This window comes from Pristiophorus japonicus, chromosome 3 (genome assembly GCF_044704955.1).
Source record: "Pristiophorus japonicus isolate sPriJap1 chromosome 3, sPriJap1.hap1, whole genome shotgun sequence".
NCBI lineage: Eukaryota > Metazoa > Chordata > Chondrichthyes > Pristiophoridae > Pristiophorus > Pristiophorus japonicus.
In genome coordinates this window covers 14,380,491-14,401,306 of record NC_091979.1, presented here as the reverse complement: position 1 = coordinate 14,401,306, position 20,816 = coordinate 14,380,491, and positions in this window count along the sequence as shown.

The following is a 20,816-nucleotide window of genomic DNA, read 5'->3' as shown; positions in this document are numbered from 1 at the left end:
CCCCCAAAAGCTCATCACCATCCTCCGCCTGCTCCACGACGACATGCAGGCCTTGATCCTGACCAACGGATCCATCACAGACCCAATCCACGTCCGGACCGGGGTCAAAGTCTGTGGCTCTCGTATTGGACTGTTCAGCCACCAAAGAACTCACTTCAAGAGTGGAAGCAAGTCTTCCTCAACTCCAAGGGACAGCCTATAATGATGATGATGGTATTCGATAGACCACCAACCAGTGAAAAAGATATAGAGGAGCAAATTTGCAGAGAAATTACAGATAGGTGCAAGAAATATAGAGCAGTGATAATGGGGGACTTCAACTATCCTTGAAGGTTGGCATGCAGGTACAGCAGGCGGTTAAGAAAGCAAATGGCATGGTGGCCTTCATAGCGAGGGGATTTGAGTACAAGGGCAGGGAGGTGTTGCTACAATTGTACAGGGCCTTGGTGAGGCCACACCTGGAGTATTGTGTACAGTTTTGGTCTCCTAACCTGAGGAAGGACATTCTTGCTATTGAGGGAGTGCAGCAAAGGTTCACCAGACTGATTCCCGGGATGGCGGGACTGACCTATCAAGAAAGACTGGATCAACTGGGCTTGTATTCACTGGTGTTCAGAAGAATGAGAGGGGACCTCATAGAAACGTTTAAAATTCTGACGGGGTTAGACAGGTTAGATGCAGGAAGAATGTTCCCAATGTTGGGGAAGTCCAGAACCAGGGGACACAGTCTAAGGATAAGGGGGAAGCCATTTAGGACCGAGATGAGGAGGAATTTCTTCACCCAGAGAGTGGTGAACCTGTGGAATTCTCTACCACAGAAAGTTGTTGAGGCCAATTCACTAAATATATTCAAAAAGGAGTTAGATGAAGTCCTTACTACTAGGGGGATCAAGGGGTATGGTGAGAAAGCAGGAATGGGGTACTGAAGTTGCATGTTCAGCCATGAACTCATTGAATGGCGGTGCAGGCTAGAAGGGCCGAATGACCTACTCCTGCACCTATTTTCTATGTTTCTATCCTAATATTGGGCTCAATTTTCCACGGTCATTTGGTGCATTTTTTTTTTAAGTTACCCCCTGCAATCTGCGACGGCATAACTGACTGAGTTACGATTTGTCTAGGTGAGTGTTTTTTTTACGTCCCTCATGTCTGCGCCACCTTTTATAATTGTGGCAGTTTGGCCAACATTTTTCCCTCCTGGGTCGGAATATCTGGCCAATCCTGAAAAACCTTCTGGGCGCTGAAGAAAACCAACGCACATTCACAAATCGGTGCTGAAAGACGCCATTGTTTTTGTTGTGTATCTGTAAAGCATGCACTCCCATGTTCCGCCCCCCAGGGAGCTCGTCCTCTGAAGTCCCAAGGGATCCCAGCATCCCTTGGGAGCACTGTATATAAGCCGGCCCCTAAGGCGTGTTCCTCACTCTGCAGTGTCTTATTAAAGACTGAGGTCACTGTTACTTTAACCCCGCTGTGTGCAGCCTCGTCTGTGTTAGGAACACAATAGTTTTGAGTCGAAGATTTTGGAGGGAGTCAAGAACACTGTCAAAATCAATAATAATGTTCAACTTTTTTTAACCTGTCAACGTAGTAAATGGAAGTTTGTTGGATTTCAGAAGTTTTATTTTACTCACACGCGAACGTCTTGAAGCAGGGCTGGAGGGTCGTAGATTTGGCCGGCAGAATCGGCCCCACGCCCGGACACAGCGGCTTGGAGCTTGGCTGCAAAACAAGCCAGGGAGTGGGGGGGGGGGGGGGGGGGTAGGGGAGTGTGGGAGGAGAGAGTGCGAGGTGCCAATCGGAAGGCTTCTTCACTGAGCCCGAGGAGCGAGGTGCCAAGTTCTGCAAAATATAACAGGACACAGACAAATGGTTAGCAGCAGAGGAGGGGACAGGGTGGGTGGCATGAGCAGGCTCACACAGCGCAGGCAGCAGGCTCATTTGAAGGACCACGATGAATGATAGCATATTGCATCAACTGAAGCATAGCTGACGTAGACATCCTTTATCAGTAGGTAACCTTCAGCATTGTTGTTGCCAAATTATGTTAATCTAAGGGTTAAGTCATGGCAGGAGAGCTCGGACACGTGTCATGCTCCTCCTGTGCTATATGGGAACTCAGGGACACTTCGAGTGTCCCTGACAACTACATGTGTGGGAAGTGTATCCGGCTGCAGCACCTGACAGACCGCATTGCGGCACTGGAGCTGTGAGTGGATTTACTCTGGAGCATCCACGATGCTGAGGATGTTGTGAATTGCATGTTTAGTGAGTTGGCCACACCGCAGGTAAAGGGTACACAGCCAGATAGGGGATGGGTGACCAACAGGAAAAGCAGTGGAAGGAAGGTAGTGCAGGGGTCCCCTGCGGTCATCCCCCTGGGTACTGTTGAGGGGGATGACTCATCAGGGGTCAGCAGCAGCGAAGTTCAGGGCACCATGGCTGGCTCTGCTGCGCAGGAGGGCAGGAACAAGAGTGGGAGAGTGATAGTGATAGGGGATTCAATTGTAAGGGGAATAGATAGGCGTTTCTACGGCCGCAATCGAGACTCCAGGATGGTATGTTGCCTCCCTGGTGCAAGGATCAAGGATGTCTCGGAGCGGGTGCAGGACATTTTGAAGGGGGAGGGTGAACAGCCAGTTGTCGTGGTGCATATAGGTGCCAACGATATAGGTAAAAAAATGGAATGAGGTCCTACAAGCTGAATTTAGGGAGCTAGGAGCTAAATTAAAAAGTAGGATCTCAAAAGTAGTAATCTCAGGATTGCTACCAGTGCCACGTGCTAGTCAGAGTAGGAATCGCAGGATAGCTCAGATGAATACGTGACTTGAGGAGTGGTGCACAAGGGAGGAATTCAAATTCCTGGGACATTGGAACCGGTTCTGGGGGAGATAGGACCAGTACAAACCGGACAGTCTGCACCTGGGCAGGACCGGAACCAAGAAATGGCAGACCAGTTAAACAAATACTTTGGTTCTGTCTTCACGAAGGAAGACACAAACAACCTTCCGGAAATACTAGGGGACCAGTGAGAAGAAGGAACTGAAGAAAGTCCTTATTAGGCGGGAAATTGTGTTAGGGAAATTGATGGGACTGAAGGCCGATAAATCCCTGGGGCCTGATAGTCTGCATCCCAGAGTACTTAAGGAAGTGGCCCCAGAAATAGTGGATGCATTGGTGATCATTTTCCAACAGTCTATCGACTCTGGATCAGTTCCTATGGACTGGAGGGTAGCTAATGTAACACCACTTTTTAAGAAAGGAGGGAGAGAGAAAACGTGTAATTATAGACTGGTTAGCCTGACATCAGTAGTGGGGAAAATGTTGGAATCAATTTATTAAAGATGAAATAGCAGCACATTTGAAAAGCAGTGACAGAATCGGTCCAAGTCAGCATGGATTTATGAAAGGGAAATCATGCTTGACAAATCTCCTAGAATTTTTAGAGGATGTAACTAGTAGAGTGGACAAGGGAGAACCAGTGGATGTGGTGTATTTGGACTTTAAAAAGGCTTTTGACAAGGTCCCACATAAGTGATTGATGTGCAAAATTAAAGCACATGGTATTGGGGGTAATGTACTGATGTGGATAGAGAACTGGTTGGCAGACAGGAAGCAGAGAGTCGGGATAAACGGGTCCTTTTCAGATTGGCAGGCAGTGACTAGTGGGGTGCTGCAGGGCTCAGTGCTGGGACCCCAGCTCTTTACAATATACATTAATGATTTAAATGAAGGAATTGAGTGTAATATCTCCAAGTTTGCAGATGACACTAAGCTGGGTGGGGGTGTGAGCTGTGAGGGGGGCGCTAAGCGGCTGCAGGGTGACATGGATAGGTTAGGTGAATGGGCAAATGCAGGGCAGATGCAGTATAATGTGGATAAATGTGAGGTTATCCACTTTGGTAGCAAAAACACGAAGGCAGAATATTATCTGAATGGCGGCAGATTAGGAAAAGTGGAGGTGCAACGAGACCTGGGTGTCATGGTACCTCAGTCATTGAAGGTTGGCATGCAGGTTCAGCAGGTGGTGAAGAAGGCAAATGGTATGTTGGCCTTCATAGCTAGGGTATTTGAGTTTAGGAGCAGGGAGGTCTTACTGCAGTTGTACAGGGCCTTAGTGAGGCCTCACCTGGAATATTGTGTTCAGTTTTGGTCTCCTAATCTGAGGAAGGATATTCTTGCTATTGAGGGAGTGCAGCGAAGGTTCACCAGACTGATTCCCGGGATGGCAGGACTGACATATGAAGCGAGACTGGATCAACTGGGCCTGTATTCACTGGAGTTTAGAAGGATGAGAGGGGATCTCATAGAAACATATAAAATTCTGACGGGACTGACAGGTCAGATGCAGGAAGAATGTTCCCGATGTTGGGGAAGTCCAGAACCAGGGGACACAGTCTAAGGATAAGGGGCAGGCCATTTAGGACCGAGATGAGGAGAAGCCTCTTCACTCAGAGCGTTGTTAACCTGTGGAATTCACTACTGCAGAGAGTTGTTGATGCCAGTTCATTGGATATATTCAAGAGGGAGTTAGATATGGCCCTTACAGCTAAAGGGATCAAGGGGTATGGAGAGAATGAGGAAAGGGGTACTGAGGTGAATGATCAGCCATGATCTTATTGAATGGTGGTGCAGGCTCGAAGGGCCGAATGGCCTACTCCTGCACCTATTTTCTATGTTTCTATGTTTCTATGAACCGAAGCATGGCTAGCCCGTGCAGTACTTAACATTTAGCAAAGCCAGACTGTGGAATTTGCAGGACTTACCCTCTCCCTCGAGTGTGGGCCCAGCTTGTGCAGTGGTGGTTGCCTTTCTCCAGGCAGGACCCATCAAAGCAGCGACCCTCTCTTCCAAGGGTGTCAGTGGCTGCAGATTTGCCGGGCCTCCTCCTGTTCGAGTTCTTTCTCTTTTATTATGTGCCACCTTCCTCTGCAAAGATGAAAACATAACTTTTTCGAGACGGTGTCTTTCTACTGGGTGGGACATACAGAGGTCACATTTACAATTGCAATAGCATTGAATAAATGAAAACATTATTTACACTAACTACTTGACCAAGGTCCTGCCACTTCTTTTTGCACTGGCCTCCAGACCCCGGGGTGGTCACCATTACACAGTGATCTTCTGCAACTTGGTTCCAGTGTTTCTTCATTTCTTTGGGTCTAACTTTTATGTGACCTCAGCTGGTGTCCAACTCCTGCCATCTGTTCCCAATCACAGTAACTAGTGCCTCCACTTTGTCCTGTAAGAAATTCTTGGTCCTTGCACCGAGTTGCACCTTGTATTTCTGCAGCTGTGATTTCTCCAACGCTCTCACACATCATCATCATTATCGGCAGTCCCTCGAATCGAGGATGACTTGCTTCCACGCCAAAAAGTTCACAGGTGTTTCAATACAGGACCTAATATTCCAGGTCCCGAAATACAACTTGAAGGGCGGAAGATGCCTGTGCATCGATTTTTTTTTTAACTTCTGGTGGCCGTTGCACACCAGCCACCACACGAGCTTGACAGAGCTAGGTCTTGATCAAGAATTAACTAAGATGACTGGAGACCAGTTCTGCTGCACAGACCCAGTGCGCACACATATCGCAGTGTGGGCTGGCCCGTGCTGCCCCTGGGCCCTCGCCTCTGCTGGGTCCCAAACTCTCGCCTCTCCTGGGCCCCGATCACGTCCCTCTGCAATCTCTCGCCCCTCCTTCGTCCCGACCTCGCCACTCCTGCTGTACCTGCCCACGCTCCAATCACCGACCTGGATCTTGGTGACATCCAATCCGGTCGCCTTCATCACTGCCGTTGCTCTCCTGCTCCAGCACGTGCTGCTCCCTGGAGTGGTACGCCACCATGCTGCTCCTTCCGCTCCCCGGCCTGCTCCGATGGTGCTCACAGGCCTGGGGCTGCTCAGCCTGCTGGGCTAGGCCACCACGCTGCTCCTTCCGCTCCCCGGCCTGCTCCGATGGTGCTCACAGGCCGGGGGCCGCTCAGCCTGCTGGGCTAGGCCACCACGCTGGTCCTTCCGCTCCCCGGCCTGCTCCGATGCTGCTCACAGGCCTGGGGCCGCTCAGCCTGCTGGGCTAGGCCACCACGCTGGTCCTTCCGCTCCCCGGCCTGCTCCGATGCTGCTCACAGGCCTGGGGCCGCTCAGCCTGCTGGGCTAGGCCACCACGCTGGTCCTTCCGCTCCCCGGCCTGCTCCGATGGTGCTCACAGGCCTGGGGCCGCTCAGCCTGCTGGGCTAGGCCACCACGCTGGTCCTTCCGCTCCCCGGCCTGCTCCGATGGTGCTCACAGGCCTGGGGCCGCTCAGCCTGCTGGGCTAGGCCACCACGCTGGTCCTTCCGCTCCCCGGCCTGCTCCGATGGTGCTCACAGGCCGGGGGACGCTCAGCCTGCTGGGCTAGGCCACCACGCTGGTCCTTCTCTCCCCGGCCTGCTCCGATGGTGCTCACAGGCCTGGGGCCGCTCAGCCTGCTGGGCTAGGCCACCACGCTGGTCCTTCCGCTCCCCGGCCTGCTCCGATGGTGCTCATAGGCCTGGGGCCGCTCAGCCTGCTGGGCTAGGCCACCACGCTGGTCCTTCCGCTCCCCGGCCTGCTCCGATGGTGCTCACAGGCCGGGGGACGCTCAGCCTGCTGGGCTAGGCCACCATGCTGTTCCTTCCGCTCTCACACAGCACGCCTTCTCACACAAACAACTGGCTCTTTAAAAATGACTGATTGCCAAATCCGAGCTGTACTGAGCATTGGAACAACGTCACGTGCAGACGGAGCGGCATCGTTTGTTCGGCGCAGACAGCAGGCTCCACCTGTCCCGAGGCGACTGGACACGCTGTGCGCTACCAAATTCAAATTCGCGATTTGGCAAAATGTTTCCGCCGCATTTCTGGCCGAGAAAAACGGGCGTTAACTCTGACAATACGGCAGAAAACGGGCTTGGGGAAAATTGATCTCATAGACCGGGATAGTAACAGTGTAAAGGGCAGAGAAGGGAAAAAATTTCTGAAGTGTGTTTCCGGCCCGACGAGGGAGGAGGCATTGCTGGGTCTGGTTCTGGGGAATGAGGAGGGGCAAGTGGAACACGTGTCAGTAGGGGAACATTTAGGGAACAGCGATCATAGTATCATATCGTTTAGATTAGCTATGGAAAAGGACAGGGAGCAATCTGGAGTAAAAATACTTAATTGGAGGAGGGCCAATTTTAGTGGGTTGAGAACGGATCTGGCCCGGGTAAACTGGAATCAAAGATTGGCAGGTAGAACTGTAATCGAACAATGGGCTGCCTTTAAAGAGGAGATAGTTCGGGTACAGGCAGGGTACATTCTCACGAGGGGTAAAGGAAACATTTTGCAAAGAGGAGTGGGTGGGGGAGTGGGACTAGTTGAACTGCTCTTGTTGGAGGAAGAGCATCCGGGAGGGCGCTGAGCACCTCGAGTCTCGTCGCCGAGAGCGTGCAGAAACCAAGCGCAGACAGCGGAAGGAGCGTGCGGCAAACCAGACTCCCCCACCCTTTCCTTCAACCACTGTCTGTCCCAGCTGTGACAGAGACTGTGGCTCTCGTATTGGACTGTTCAGCCACCTAAAGACTAACTTTAAGAGTGGAAGCGAGTCTTCCTCGGTTCCGAGGGACTGCCGATGATGAGGCAAGGGTACTCAGGGTTACGGAACCAAGGCGGATGGATGCAGTTAAGAAGCAAGCCAGCCAGGATCTGACTGAATGGGGGAAGAGGCTCGAGGGGCTGAATGGCCTCCTGCTGTGCCTACGAGTGGCCATTCACGGTGTCACTGGACGGGACATTACTGTCTCACCTCAGAAGGGATTTCCCAGCCTGCCTTGTCCCAGCATCGCGAGCCAGAGTGCAGCGACAAGGGGTGGACAGACAGCACGGGAGCGGGGAGAGAGTAGATCGCTCCGATCAGGCAACGCCTGTGCAGATACACTGGGGAAGGTTCGCCAGGTCACGGGGAAACGAGAATCAGCTACCACTTTCAGCGCAACTGCCAAAGAATGAGCCAATGAAATAATGACCAGATCATCTCTTTTTAGGTTCAACAATTTCAGACTATAACCTCTGCCTGGCTCCCTTTCCTCCATTTATAACCCCGCCCACCCCACACCCGGCCCCGCTCCCGCCCTCCGATCTTATCTATAATTTCTCTCTTTGTCTCCAATGGCAGCTGGTAATTATCCCACCATTCACACCCTATCTAGACTAACCTTTTTCTAACTTCTGCCGTTACCATCTCGAGTCGGCCCATCATCCCCTTTTGTCTCTCTAATCTCTCCTGTCTTCCACCCTATCACCGACCTTCCCTTTTGTTCTTTCTTCCCCTCCCCCTTTCAGGGCTGGTTAAGAATCCGTTCTTTCCGAACACTCTCCAGTTCTGACGAAGGGTCATCGACCTGAAACATTAACTCTATTTCTCTCTCCACAGATGCTGCCTGACCCGCTGAGATTTCCAGCATTTTCTGTTTTTCTTTCAGATTCCAGCGGCCGCAGTATTTTGCTTTTGTACCTGTTTTTGGGGCAGGATAGATGTTGCCGATCATAATTCTCCTGCTCTTCTTCAAAGTTGTGCCGTGGGATCTTTTTCATCCACCAGAGAGGGCACACCGGGCCTTGGTTTTGCATCAAATCCGAAGGACATATCAAAACTCTTTACAGCCAATGAAGTACTTTTTGGAGTACAGTCACTGTTGTAATGTAGGAAACGCGGCAGCCAATTTGCGCACAGCAAGCTCCCACAAACAGCAATTTGATAATAACCAGATAATTTGATATTTAGTGATGTTGGTTGAGGGATAACTATTGGCCCAGGACACCAGGCATAACTCCTCTGCTCTTCTTCGAAATAGTGCCATGGGATCTTTTACGTCCACCTGAGAGGACAGACAGGGTCGCGGTTTAGTACCTAATCCAGGCAACATCCTCGTAAATCTCCTCTGTACCCTCTCCACATCTTTCCTGTAATGTGGTGACCAGAACTGCACGCAGTACTCTAGCTGTGGCCTAACCAGTTCAAACATAACCTCCCTGTTCTTGTATTCTATGCCTCGTCTAATAAAGGCAAGTATTCCATATGCCTTCTTAACCACCTTATCTAGCTGGCCTGCTGCCTTCAGGGATCTGTGGAAATGCACTCCAAGGTCCCTTTGCTCCGCCATATAAGAACATAAGAATTAGGAGCAGGAGTAGGCCATTTGACCCCTCGAGCCTGCTCCGCCATTCAATAAGATATGGCTGATCTGATCATGGGCTCAGCTCCACCTCCAAGGGTTAAGTCATGGCAGGAGAGCTCGGTCACGTGATATGCTCCTCCTGTACCATGTGGGAACTCAGGGACACTTCCGGTGTCCCTGACGACTACGTCTGTGGGAAGTGTATCCGCCTCCAGCTCCTGACGGACCGTGTTGCGGAATTGGAGCTGAGGGTGGATTCACTCTGGAGCATCCACGATGCTGAGAATGACGTGAGTAGCACATGTAGCGAGTTGGTCTTACCACAGGAGAAGGGTCCACAGCCAGATAGGGAATGGAAGACAAGCAGGAAGAGTAGTGCAAGGAAGGTAGTGCAAGGGTCCCCTGTGGTCATCCCCCTGCAAAACAGATACACTGCTTTGAGTACTGTTGAGGGGGATGACTCATCAGGGGAGGGCAGCAGCAGCCAAGTTCATGGCACTGTGGCTGGCTCTGCTGCACAGGAGGGCAGGAAAAAGAGTGGGAGAGTGATAGTGATCGGGGATTCAATTGTGAGGGGAATAGATAGGTGTTTCTGCGGCCGCAACCGAGAGTCCAGGATGGTATGTTGCCTCCCTGGTGCAAGGGTCAAGGATGTCTCGGAGCAGGTGCAGGACATTCTAAAAAGGAAGGGAGAACAGCCAGTTGTCGTGGTGCACATTGGTACCAACGACATAGGTAAAAAAAGGGATGAGGTCCTACGAAATGAATTTAAGGAGCTAGGAGCTAAATTAAAAAGTAGGACCTCAAAAGTAGTAATCTCGGGATTGCTACCAGTGCCATGTGCTAGTCAGAGTAGAAATCGCAGGATAGCGCAGATGAATACGTGGCTTGAGCAGTGGTGCAGCAGGGAGGGATTCAAATTCCTGGGGCATTGGAACCGGTTCTGGGGGAGGTGGGACCAGTACAAACCGGACGGTCTGCACCTGGGCAGGACCGGAACCAATGTCCTAGGGGGAGTGTTTGCTAGTGCTGTTGGGAAGGAGTTAAACTAATATGGCAGGGGGATGGGAACCAATGCAGGGAGACAGAGGGAAACAAAAAGGAGACAAAAGCAAAAGACAGAAAGGAGATGAGGAAAAGTGGAGGGCAGAGAAACCCAAGGCAAAGAACAAAAAGAGCCACTGTACAGCAAAATTCTAAAAGGACAAAGGGTGTTAAAAAAACAAGCCTGAAGGCTTTGTGTCTTAATGCAAGGAGTATCCGTAATAAGGTGGATGAATTAACTGTGCAAATAGATGTTAACAAATATGATGTGATTGGGATTACGGAGACATGGCTCCAGGATGATCAGGGCTGGGAACTCAACATCCAGGGGTATTCAACTCTCAGGAAGGATAGAATAAAAGGAAAAGGAGGTGGGGTAGCATTGCTGGTTAAAGAGGAGATTAATGCAATAGTTAGGAAGGACATTCGCTTGGATGATGTGGAATCTATATGGGTAGAGCTGCAGAATGCCAAAGGGCAAAAAACGTTAGTGGGAGTTGTGCACAGACCTCCAAACAGTAGTAGTGATGTTGGGGAGGGCATCAAACAGGAAATTAGGGGTGCATGCAATAAAGGTGCAGCAGTTATAATGGGTGACTTTAATATGCACATAGATTGGGCTAACCAAACTGGTAGCAATACGGTGGAGGAGGATTTCCTGGAGTGCATAAGGGATGGTTTTCTAGACCAATATGTCGAGGAACCAATGAGGTGGGAGGCCATCTTAGACTGGCTGTTGTGTAATGAGAGAGGATTAATTAGCAATCTCATGCGAGGCCCCTTGGGGAAGAGTGACCATAATATGGTGGAATTCTGCATTAGGATGGAGAATGAAACAGTTAATTCAGAGACCATGGTCCAGAACTTAAAGAAAGGTAACTTTGAAGGTATGAGGCGTGAATTGGCTGGGATAGATTGGCGAATGATACTTAAGGGGTTGACTGTGGATGGGCAATGGCAGACATTCAGAGACCGCATGGATGAACTACAACAATTGTACATTCCTGTCTGGCGTAAAAATAAAAAAGGGAAGGTGGCTCAACCGTGGCTATCAAGTCATAATGGGGAACAAAGAAATGGCAGACCAATTGAACAAGTACTTTGGTTCAGTATTCACTAAGGAGGACACAAACAACCTTCCAGATATAAAAGGGGTCAGAGGGTCTAGGAAGGAGGAGGAACTGAGGGAAATCCTTATTAGTCGGGAAATTGTGTTGGGGAAATTGATGGGATTGAAGGCCGATAAATCCCCAGGGCCTGATGGGCTGCATCCCAGAGTACTTAAGGAGGTGGCCTTGGAAATAGCGGATGCATTGACAGTCATTTTCCAACATTCCATTGACTCTGGATCAGTTCCTATCGAGTGGAGGGTAGCCAATGTAACCCCACTTTTTAAAAAAGGAGGGAGAGAGAAAACAGGGAATTATAGACCGGTCAGCCTGACCTCAGTAGTGGGTAAAATGGTGGAATCAATTATTAAGGATGTCACAGCAGCACATTTGGAAAGACGTGACATGATAGGTCCAAGACAGCATGGATTTGAGAAAGGGAAATCATGCTTGACAAATCTTCTGGAATTTTTTGAGGATGTTTCCAGTAGAGTGGACAAGGGAGAACCAGTTGAGGTGGTATATTTGGACTTTCAGAAGGCTTTCGACAAGGTCCCACACAAGAGATTAATGTGCAAAGTTAAAGCACATGGGATTGGGGATAGTGTGCTGACATGGATTGAGAACTGGTTGTCAGACAGGAAGCAAAGAGTAGGAGTAAATGGGGACTTTTCAGAATGGCAGGCAGTGACTAGTGGGGTACCGCAAGGTTCAGTGCTGGGGCCCCAGCTGTTTACACTGTTCATTAATGATTTAGACGAGTGGATTAAATGTAGTATCTCCAAATTTGCGGATGACACAAAGTTAGATGGCAGTGTGAGCTGCGAGGAGGATGCTATGAGGCTGCAGAGCGACTTGGATAGGTTAGGTGAGTGGGCAAATGCATGGCAGATGAAGTATAATGTGGATAAATGTGAGGTTATCCACTTTGGTGGTAAAAACAGAGAGACAGACTTTTATCTGAATGGTGACAGATTAGGAAAAGGGGAGGTGCAACGAGACCTGGGTGTCATGGTACATCAGTCATTGAAGGTTGGCATGCAGGTACAGCAGGCGGTTAAGAAAGCAAATGGCATGTTGGCCTTCATAGCGAGGGGATTTGAGTACAAGGGCAGGGAGGTGTTGCTACAGGTGTACAGGGCCTTGGTGAGGCCACACCTGGAGTATTGTGTACAGTTTTGGTCTCCTAACTTGAGGAAGGACATTCTTGCTTTGAGGGAGTGCAGCGAAGGTTCACCAGACTGATTCCCGGGATGGCGGGACTGACATATCAAGAAAGACTGGATCAACTGGGCATGTATTCACTGGAGTTCAGAAGAATGAGAGGGGATCTCATAGAAGCGTTTAAAATTCTGATGGGTTCAGACAGGTTAGATGCAGGAAGAATGTTCCCAATGTTGGGGAAGTCCAGAACCAGGGATCACAGTCTAAGGATAAGGGGTAAGCCATTTAGGACCGAGATGAGGAGAAACTTCTTCACCCAGAGAGTGGTGAACCTGTGGAATTCTCTACCACAGAAAGTTGTTGAGGCCAATTCACTAAATATATTCAAAAAGGAGTTAGATGAAGTCCTTACTACTAGAGAGATCAAGGGGTATGGCGAGAAAGCAGGAATGGGGTACTGAAGTTGCATGTTCAGCCATGAACTCATTGAATGGAGATGCAGGCTAGAAGGGCCGAATGGCCTACTCCTGCACCTATTTTCTATGTTTCTATGTTTCCCTGCCCACTCCCCATTTGTTCCATTATCGCTCAAAAATTTGTTTATCTCCACCTTAAATATATTCAATGTCCCAGCCTCCACAGCTCTCTGGGGCAGAGAATTCCACAGATTTACAACCCTCTGAGAGAAGAAATTCCTCCTCATCTCAGTTTTAAATGGGCAGTTTAATCTGAAACTATGTCCTCTGCACCTCTCAGTGTCCTACCATTTATTGTATATTCCCTTGCCTTGTTAACCGACATTACACGATTAAAAAAAGGAACTAAATTGGCTGTTAAGCTCTTTTACACTGTCTGAGGTGGTGAAAGACGCTATATAAATGCAAATCTTTCTTTCTTTCTGATTCACCATCATCATCATCATCATCGGCGGTCCCTCGTATCGAGGATGACTTGCTTCTATGCCAAAAAGGGATGAATTCACAGGTGTTTCCATGAAGGACCTATTACAGGTTGAACTTCCCTTATCCAGAACCACCCGTCGTCCACTACCATTCCCGGCCACCGGGTGGCGCATGTGCAGAACTCCGACATGAACAAATTGAACAAATTGAAATCCTTCCTCGCTGCCAACTCCCGCAATTGCTGGCCTGACCCCGCGATCCACCGCTCCCCGCCCCACCGCCACTCCCTCGCCCTCCCCATGATCTCTCTGCCGCACTCCCAGCCCCAAGCCAGCCCAGCCCCAATATAAGGACATAAGAACATAATAACTAGGAGCAGGTGTAGGCCCCTCGAGCCTGCTCCGCCATTTAATACCATCATGGCTGATCCGATCATGGACTCAGGTCCACCTCCCCGCCCGCTCCCCATAACCCCTTATTCACTTATTCCCTGATCGGTTAAGAAACTGTCTATCTCTGACTTAAATTTATTCAATGTCCCAGCTTCCACAGCTCTCTGAGGCAGCGAATTCCACAGATTTACAACCCTCTGAGAGAAGAAATGTCTCCTCATTTCAGTTTTAAATGGGCGGCCCCTTATTCTAAGATCATGCCCTCTAGTTCTAGTCTCCCCCATCAGTGGAAACATCCTCTCTGCATCCACCTTGTCAAGCCTCCTCATAATCTTATACGTTTTGATAAGATCATCTCTCATTCTTCTGAATTCCAATGAGTAGAGGCCCAACCTACTCAACCTTTCCTTATAAGTCAACCCCTTGCTCAGTACCTGTACCATCCAATTTAATGTGACCACCCATCGTCCGGCAAAATCTCTTATCCGGAGCAGGCCAGGTCCCAAGGGTTCCAGATAAGGGAGGTTCGACCTGTCTTCCAGGTCCCGAACTGTATGTTGAAGGAAGCAAGATGCTGTGTGTGGGGCAGATCCCACCATAGAGAAGGTCCGCGTCCTTTATAGAGAACACTGGGTCTGTGTGATCCCTGGGCTGTTTTCCATCGCCTGAGGGGGTCGGAGAGGAATTTCCCAGCATATTTTAGCTGAGGTTTACTCTGGGTTTTTTTGCATCTCCAGATGACAGGGGGGGGGAGCAGGGTTGAGGAGGTGGGGGGGATGGGGGCGGCGAGGCAGGAGAGGGAGGAAGTGTTCCTACAAATTCCCTGGGAGGGCAGACACACTGACATAGAAACATGGAAAATAGGTGCAGGAGTCGGCCATTTGGCCCTTCGAGCCTGCACCGCCATTCAATGAGTTCATGGCTTATCATGTAACTTCAGTACCCCATTCCTGCTTTCTCGTCAAAACCCTTGATACCTTTTGCCATAAGGGCCATATCTAACTCCCTTTTCATTACATCTGATGAACTGGCCTCAACAACTTTCTGTGGTAGAGAATTCCACATGTTCACAAATCTCTGAGTGAAGAAGTTTCTCCTCATCTCGGTCCTAAATGGTTTACCCCTTATCCTTAGACTGTGACCCCTGGTTCTGGACTTCCCCAACATCGGGAACATAGAAACATAGAAACATAGAAAATAGGTGCAGGAGTAGGCCATTCAGCCCTTCTAGCCTGCACCGCCATTCAATGAGTTCATGGCTGAACATGAAACTTCAGTACCCCCTTCCTGCTTTCTCGCCATAACCCTTGATCCCCCGAGTAGTAAGGACTTCATCTAACTCCCTTTTGAATATATTTAGTGAATTGGCCTCAACTACTTTCTGTGGTAGAGAATTCCACAAGTTCACCACTCTCTGGGTGAAGAAGTTTCTCCTCATCTCGGTCCTAAATGGCTTACCCCTTATCCTCAGATTGTGACCCCTGGTTCTGGACTTCCCCAACATTGGGAACATTCTTTCTGCATCTAACCTGTCTAAACCCGTCAGAATTTTAAACGTTTCTATGAGATCCCCTCTCATTCTTCTGAACTCCAGTGAATACAAGCCCAGTTGATCCAATCTTTCTTGATAGGTCAGTCCCGCCATCCCGGGAATCAGTCTGGTGAACCTTCGCTGCTCTCCCTCAATAGCAAGAATGTCCTTCCTCAAGTTAGGAGACCAAAACTGTACACAATACTCCAGGTGTGGCCTCACCAAGGCCCTGTACAACTGTAGCAACACCTCCCTGCCCCTGTATTCAAATCCCCTCGCTATGAAGGCCAACATGCCATTTGCTTTCTTAACCGCCTGCTGTACCTGCATGCCAACCTTCAATGACTGATGTACCATGACACCCAGGTCTCGTTGCACCTTCCCTTTTCCTAATCTGTCACCATTCAGATAATAGTCTGTCTCTCTGTTTTTACCACCAAAGTGGATAACCTCACATTTATCCACATTATACTTCATCTGCCATGCATTTGCCCACTCACCTAACCTATCCAAGTCACTCTGCAGCCTAATAGCATCCTCCTCGCAGCTCACACTGCCACCCAACTTAGTATCATCTGCAAATTTGGAGATACTGCATTTAATCCCCTCGTCTAAATCATTAATGTACAATGTAAACAGCTGGGGCCCCAGCACAGAACCTTGCGGCACTCCACTAGTCACTGCCTGCCATTCTGAAAAGTACCCGTTTACTCCTACTCTTTGCTTCCTGTCTGACAACCAGTTCTCAATCCACATCAGCACACTACCCCCAATCCCATGTGCTTTAACTTTGCACATTAATCTCCTGTGTGGGACCTTGTCGAAAGCCTTCTGAAAGTCCAAATATACCACATCAACTGGTTCTCCTTTGTCCACTTTACTGGAAACATCCTCAAAAAATTCCAGAAGATTTGTCAAGCATGATTTCCCTTTCACAAATCCATGCTGACTTGGACCTATCATGTCACCATTTTCCAGATGCACTGCTATGACATCCTTAATAATTGATTCCATCATTTTACCCACTACTGAGGTCAGGCTGACCGGTCTATAATTCCCTGTTTTCTCTCTCCCTCCTTTTTTAAAAAGTGGGGTTACATTGGCTACCCTCCACTCCATAGGAACTGATCCAGAGTCAATGGAATGTTGGAAAATGACTGTCAATGCATCCGCTATTTCCAAGGCCACCTCCTTAAGTACTCTAGGATGCAATCCATCAGGCCCTGGGGATTTATCGGCCTTCAATCCCATCAATTTCCCCAAAACAATTTCCCGACTAATAAAGATTTCCCTCAGTTCCCCCTCCTTACTAGACCCTCTTCCTGCATCTAGCCTGTCCATTCCCATCAGAATTTGATATGTTTCTATGAGATCCCCTCTCATTCTTCTAAATTCCAGTGAATACAGGCCCAGTCGATCCAGTCTTTGTTCATATGTCAAACCTGCCATCCCGGGAATCAGTCTGGTGAACTTTCGCTGCGTTAGCATCCTCGTCGAGGCCAACATCCCCAGCATTGACCACATTTGATCAGCTCCGCTGGGCAGGTCACATCGTCTGAATTGCAGACACGAGACTCCCAAAGCAAGTGCTCTACTCGGAACTCCTTCATGGAAAATGAGCCATAGGTGGACAGAGAAAACGTTTCAAGGACACCCTCAAAGCCTCCCTGATAAATTGCAACATCCCCACCGACACCTGGGAGTCCCTGGCCAAAGTGGAGGAAGTGCATCCGGGAGGGCGCTGAGCACCTCGAGTCCCATTGCCGAGAGCGTGCAGAAATCAAGCGCAGGCAGCGGAAAGAGCGTGCGGCAAACCAGTCCCACCCATCCCTTCTCTCAACGACTATCTGTCCCACCTGTGACAGGGACTGTGATTCTCGTATTGGACTGTTCCGTCATCTAAGGACTCCTGTTAAGAGTGGAAGCGAGTCTTCCTCGATTCCAAGGGACTGCCTATGGTGATGATTAGTCAAGGATGCTTCAGCCATCATGGTGTGTGGGGCAGGCTCGATATCCCAGCTGGTCTTCATCCGGCCGGTCAGTCACGCATGTTCGATAAGACAATTCCACCTTGGCTCTCACCGTAACCGGGAGGGCGCAACAGGCTCGGGGACCATCGGGGCCGGCTAATTCGCACACCGACATGGTAAATAAATCTGTCGTACCCCGTCCCCCTCCCTTCCCCCTTCCTGTTTCTCTCCCCATCAGCTGGCCTCCTGTATCACTGGCTCGGGTCCCGAGGAGAATGGGGTGCGGACAAGGGATAGAGCAAGATCGAGGGAGGAGGGAAGATGGAGGGAGGAATGGAAGATGGAGTGGAGGAAGGTAGAAGGGAGAAGGGAGGAGGGGATATGGAAGAAGTTGAAAACGAGGTGAGGAGCGAGGACAAGGTAGAGGAGCTGTAATGTATATAATGACTCGAAAGACTTGTTACTGTAAATTCACTCAAGTGTAAACCTGGTTCAACTTTATTCACGCCCAAAATGCGCACATGGCATGGTACTCACTCTTATATACCAGGGCCCGCGCACATGCGCGTATACAGCCCGATGACCTCCGACAGTGGCGCCCCCTGGTGTCTAGTGACCCCAAGCATCAATACGTAACAGGAATCCGGGGAGAAATTGGAATAGAACAAAAAAATGGAGGAGTGAGTAAGACAGGAAGGGGAGAGGGAAATGGGAAGGTGGGAAAAATGAGGTGGAGCAAGTCGGGGGGGTGGGGGGGCGGAAGGGGAAGAAGGGTGAAGAGGGAGCAGGGGTAGGGGAGACATCAAGTCAAGGGGCAGATTACATCCTGGAACCACAGGCTGGGCATTTTCAGTTCGGCTCTGTAATAATTTGACACGATCTACATTTACGTATCGTTCACTGACACGGAGGCCCGCGAAGATGTCTGGTTTAAGTGCAGGTTACAGTGGATCTTAATCCATTCCATTTGGCCCCAAGAGAAAACCCTTGCTTCATTTTTTACCCTCTTGCTTTCTGTCCAAAGTAGTCCTTCCAGTAACCGGTTGACTGCGCAATACACAGTGCGCCGTCCGCTGATAATTGCTGATTGGGTGACTCTTGGAGAATACACCAATCCTGCTTCACATTCTTGCCAAGATCCCGCTGCTCAAATTACTGCAGCTTGGTGACGGTCTATTAATCTGACACACGTTCTCGCTCAGTTCCCTGCAGATTACCGTCGCTCTTCCCTTGTCTGAACGTGTGTAGCTCGCAAATGCAATGGACCAAACCCCTTCCCATTCACTGGGGCCAACATTGGCCCAGTGGGTAGCACTCTTGTATCTGAGTCTGAATAAACCTTTATGAAACACCGGTTCGGCCAAAACCGGAGCATTTGTGTCCAATTCTGGGCACCACACTTTAGGAAGGATGTGAAGGCCTTAGAGAGGGTGCGGAAAAGATTTACGAGAATGGTTCCAGGGATGAGGGACTTCAGTTACGTGGATAGACTGGAGAAGCTGGGGTTGTTCTCCTTGGAACAGAGAAGGTTGAGAGGTGTTCAAAATCATGAGGGGTCTAGACAGAGTAGATGGAGAGAAACTGTTCCCATTGGTGGAAAGGTCGAGAACCAGAGGACACAGATGTAAGGTGATTGGCAGAAGAACCAAAGGCGACATGAGGAAAAACTTTTTTATGCAGCGAGTGGTTAGGATCAGGAATGCACCATCTGAAAGGATGGTGGAGGCAGAGTCAATTGTGGCTTTCAAAAAGGAATTGCATAAGTACCTGAAGGAAAACAATATTGCAGGGCTATGGGGAAAGGGCGGGGAGTGGGACTGGCTGAAGTGCTCTTACAGAAAGCCGGCACGGGCTCGACGGGCCGAATGGCCTCCTCCTGTGCTGTAACTGTTCTATGATTCTATGAGCTAGAATGTTGCAGGGGGGGGAGGTTGGGAGGGGTGGTGTTCAACGTCTCATCTGAAAGTTGGCGCTCCCTCAGTACTGCCCCTCCAACAGTGCAGTGCTCCCTCAGTACTGCCCCTCCGACAGTGCGGCACTCCCTCAGTACTGCCCCTCCGACAGTGCAGTGCTCCCTCAGTACTGCCCCTCCGACAGTGCGGCGCTCCCTCAGTACTGCCCCTCCGACAGTGCGGCGCTCCCTCAGTACTGCCCCTCCGACAGTGCGGCGCTCCCTCAGTACTGCCTCTCCGACAGTGCAGCGCTCCCTCAGTACTGCCCCTCCGACAGTGCGGCGCTCCCTCAGTACTGCCCCTCCGACAGTGCAGCGCTCCCTCAGTACTGCCCTTCCGACAGTGCAGCGCTCCCTCAGTACTGCCCCTCCGACAGTGCGGCACTCCCTCAGTACTGCCCCTCCGACAGTGCAGCGCTCCCTCAGTACTGCCCTTCTGACAGTGCAGCACTCCCTCAGTACTGCCCCTCTGACAGTGCGGCGCTCACTCAGTACTGCCCCTCCGACAGTGCGGCACTTCCTCAGTAATGACCCTCCGACAGTGCAGCACTCCCTCAGTACTGCCCCTCTGACAGTGCGGCACTTCCTCAGTACTGCCCCTCCGACAGTGCAGCGCTCCCTCAGTACTGCCCCTCTGACAGTGCGGCGCTCCCTCAGTACTGCCCCTCTGACAGTGCGGCACTTCCTCAGTAATGACCCTCCGACAGTGCGGCGCTCCCTCAGTACTGCCCCTCTGACAGTGCGGCACTCCCTCGGTACTGCACTGGGAGTGTCAGCCTAGCTTGTGGGCTCATATCTGTGGAGTGGGGGCTTGAACCCACGACATTCTGTCTCAGAACCGCACCGGATGTCAGGGTTGGTAATAGACGAGTCTCTGAGCTACAATCCCAACCGGTGAGGCAACACGGGACAGCTGGAGCTGCAATCAAAGTTCCTGTCAGCTTCTCCTGAGGGAGCGACCGGCGAGATATTTTACAAATTGAATCTTTCTTGTTTTATTAAAGCGCACTCTTTGCCCAGTGTTTTCTGTCGATATCTTTATTCTTCCAGGCTGAGGTAGCGATTGATCGACCTACAAGCCTGTGGCAGGCAACAATTCACGAATTGGTTATTTTGATCAGGAATTTATCAAGCTCCCGAGTATAATATGTGCTGATAAATTGGTCTGTAATCAGTGTACACCCTCCCGGACACAAGCTGTGATTCACACTGCGGATTTACTGATATTCCCTCCTTCACCCCACCATCCCACTCTCTCTGCCCACTGCTTCACTACATAACATAAGAACATAAGAAATAGGAGCAGGAGTCGGCCATTCGGCCCCTCGAGCCTGCTCCGCCATTCAATAAGATCATGGCTGATCTGATCATGGACTCAGCTCCACTGCCCCGCCCGCTCCCCGTAACCCTTTACTCCCTTACCGCCCAAAAATCTTTCTGTCACTCTTCATTGTTTGAACTGTGCGGGCTTTCTGTTTACTCATTACTCTGAGAATGGGGCGATGTTTGTTACGTACGCAATAAAGGTTCAAACTGAGTACTGTTTAGCTAAGCCAGGTACAACCTGATTTCGGCCCGAG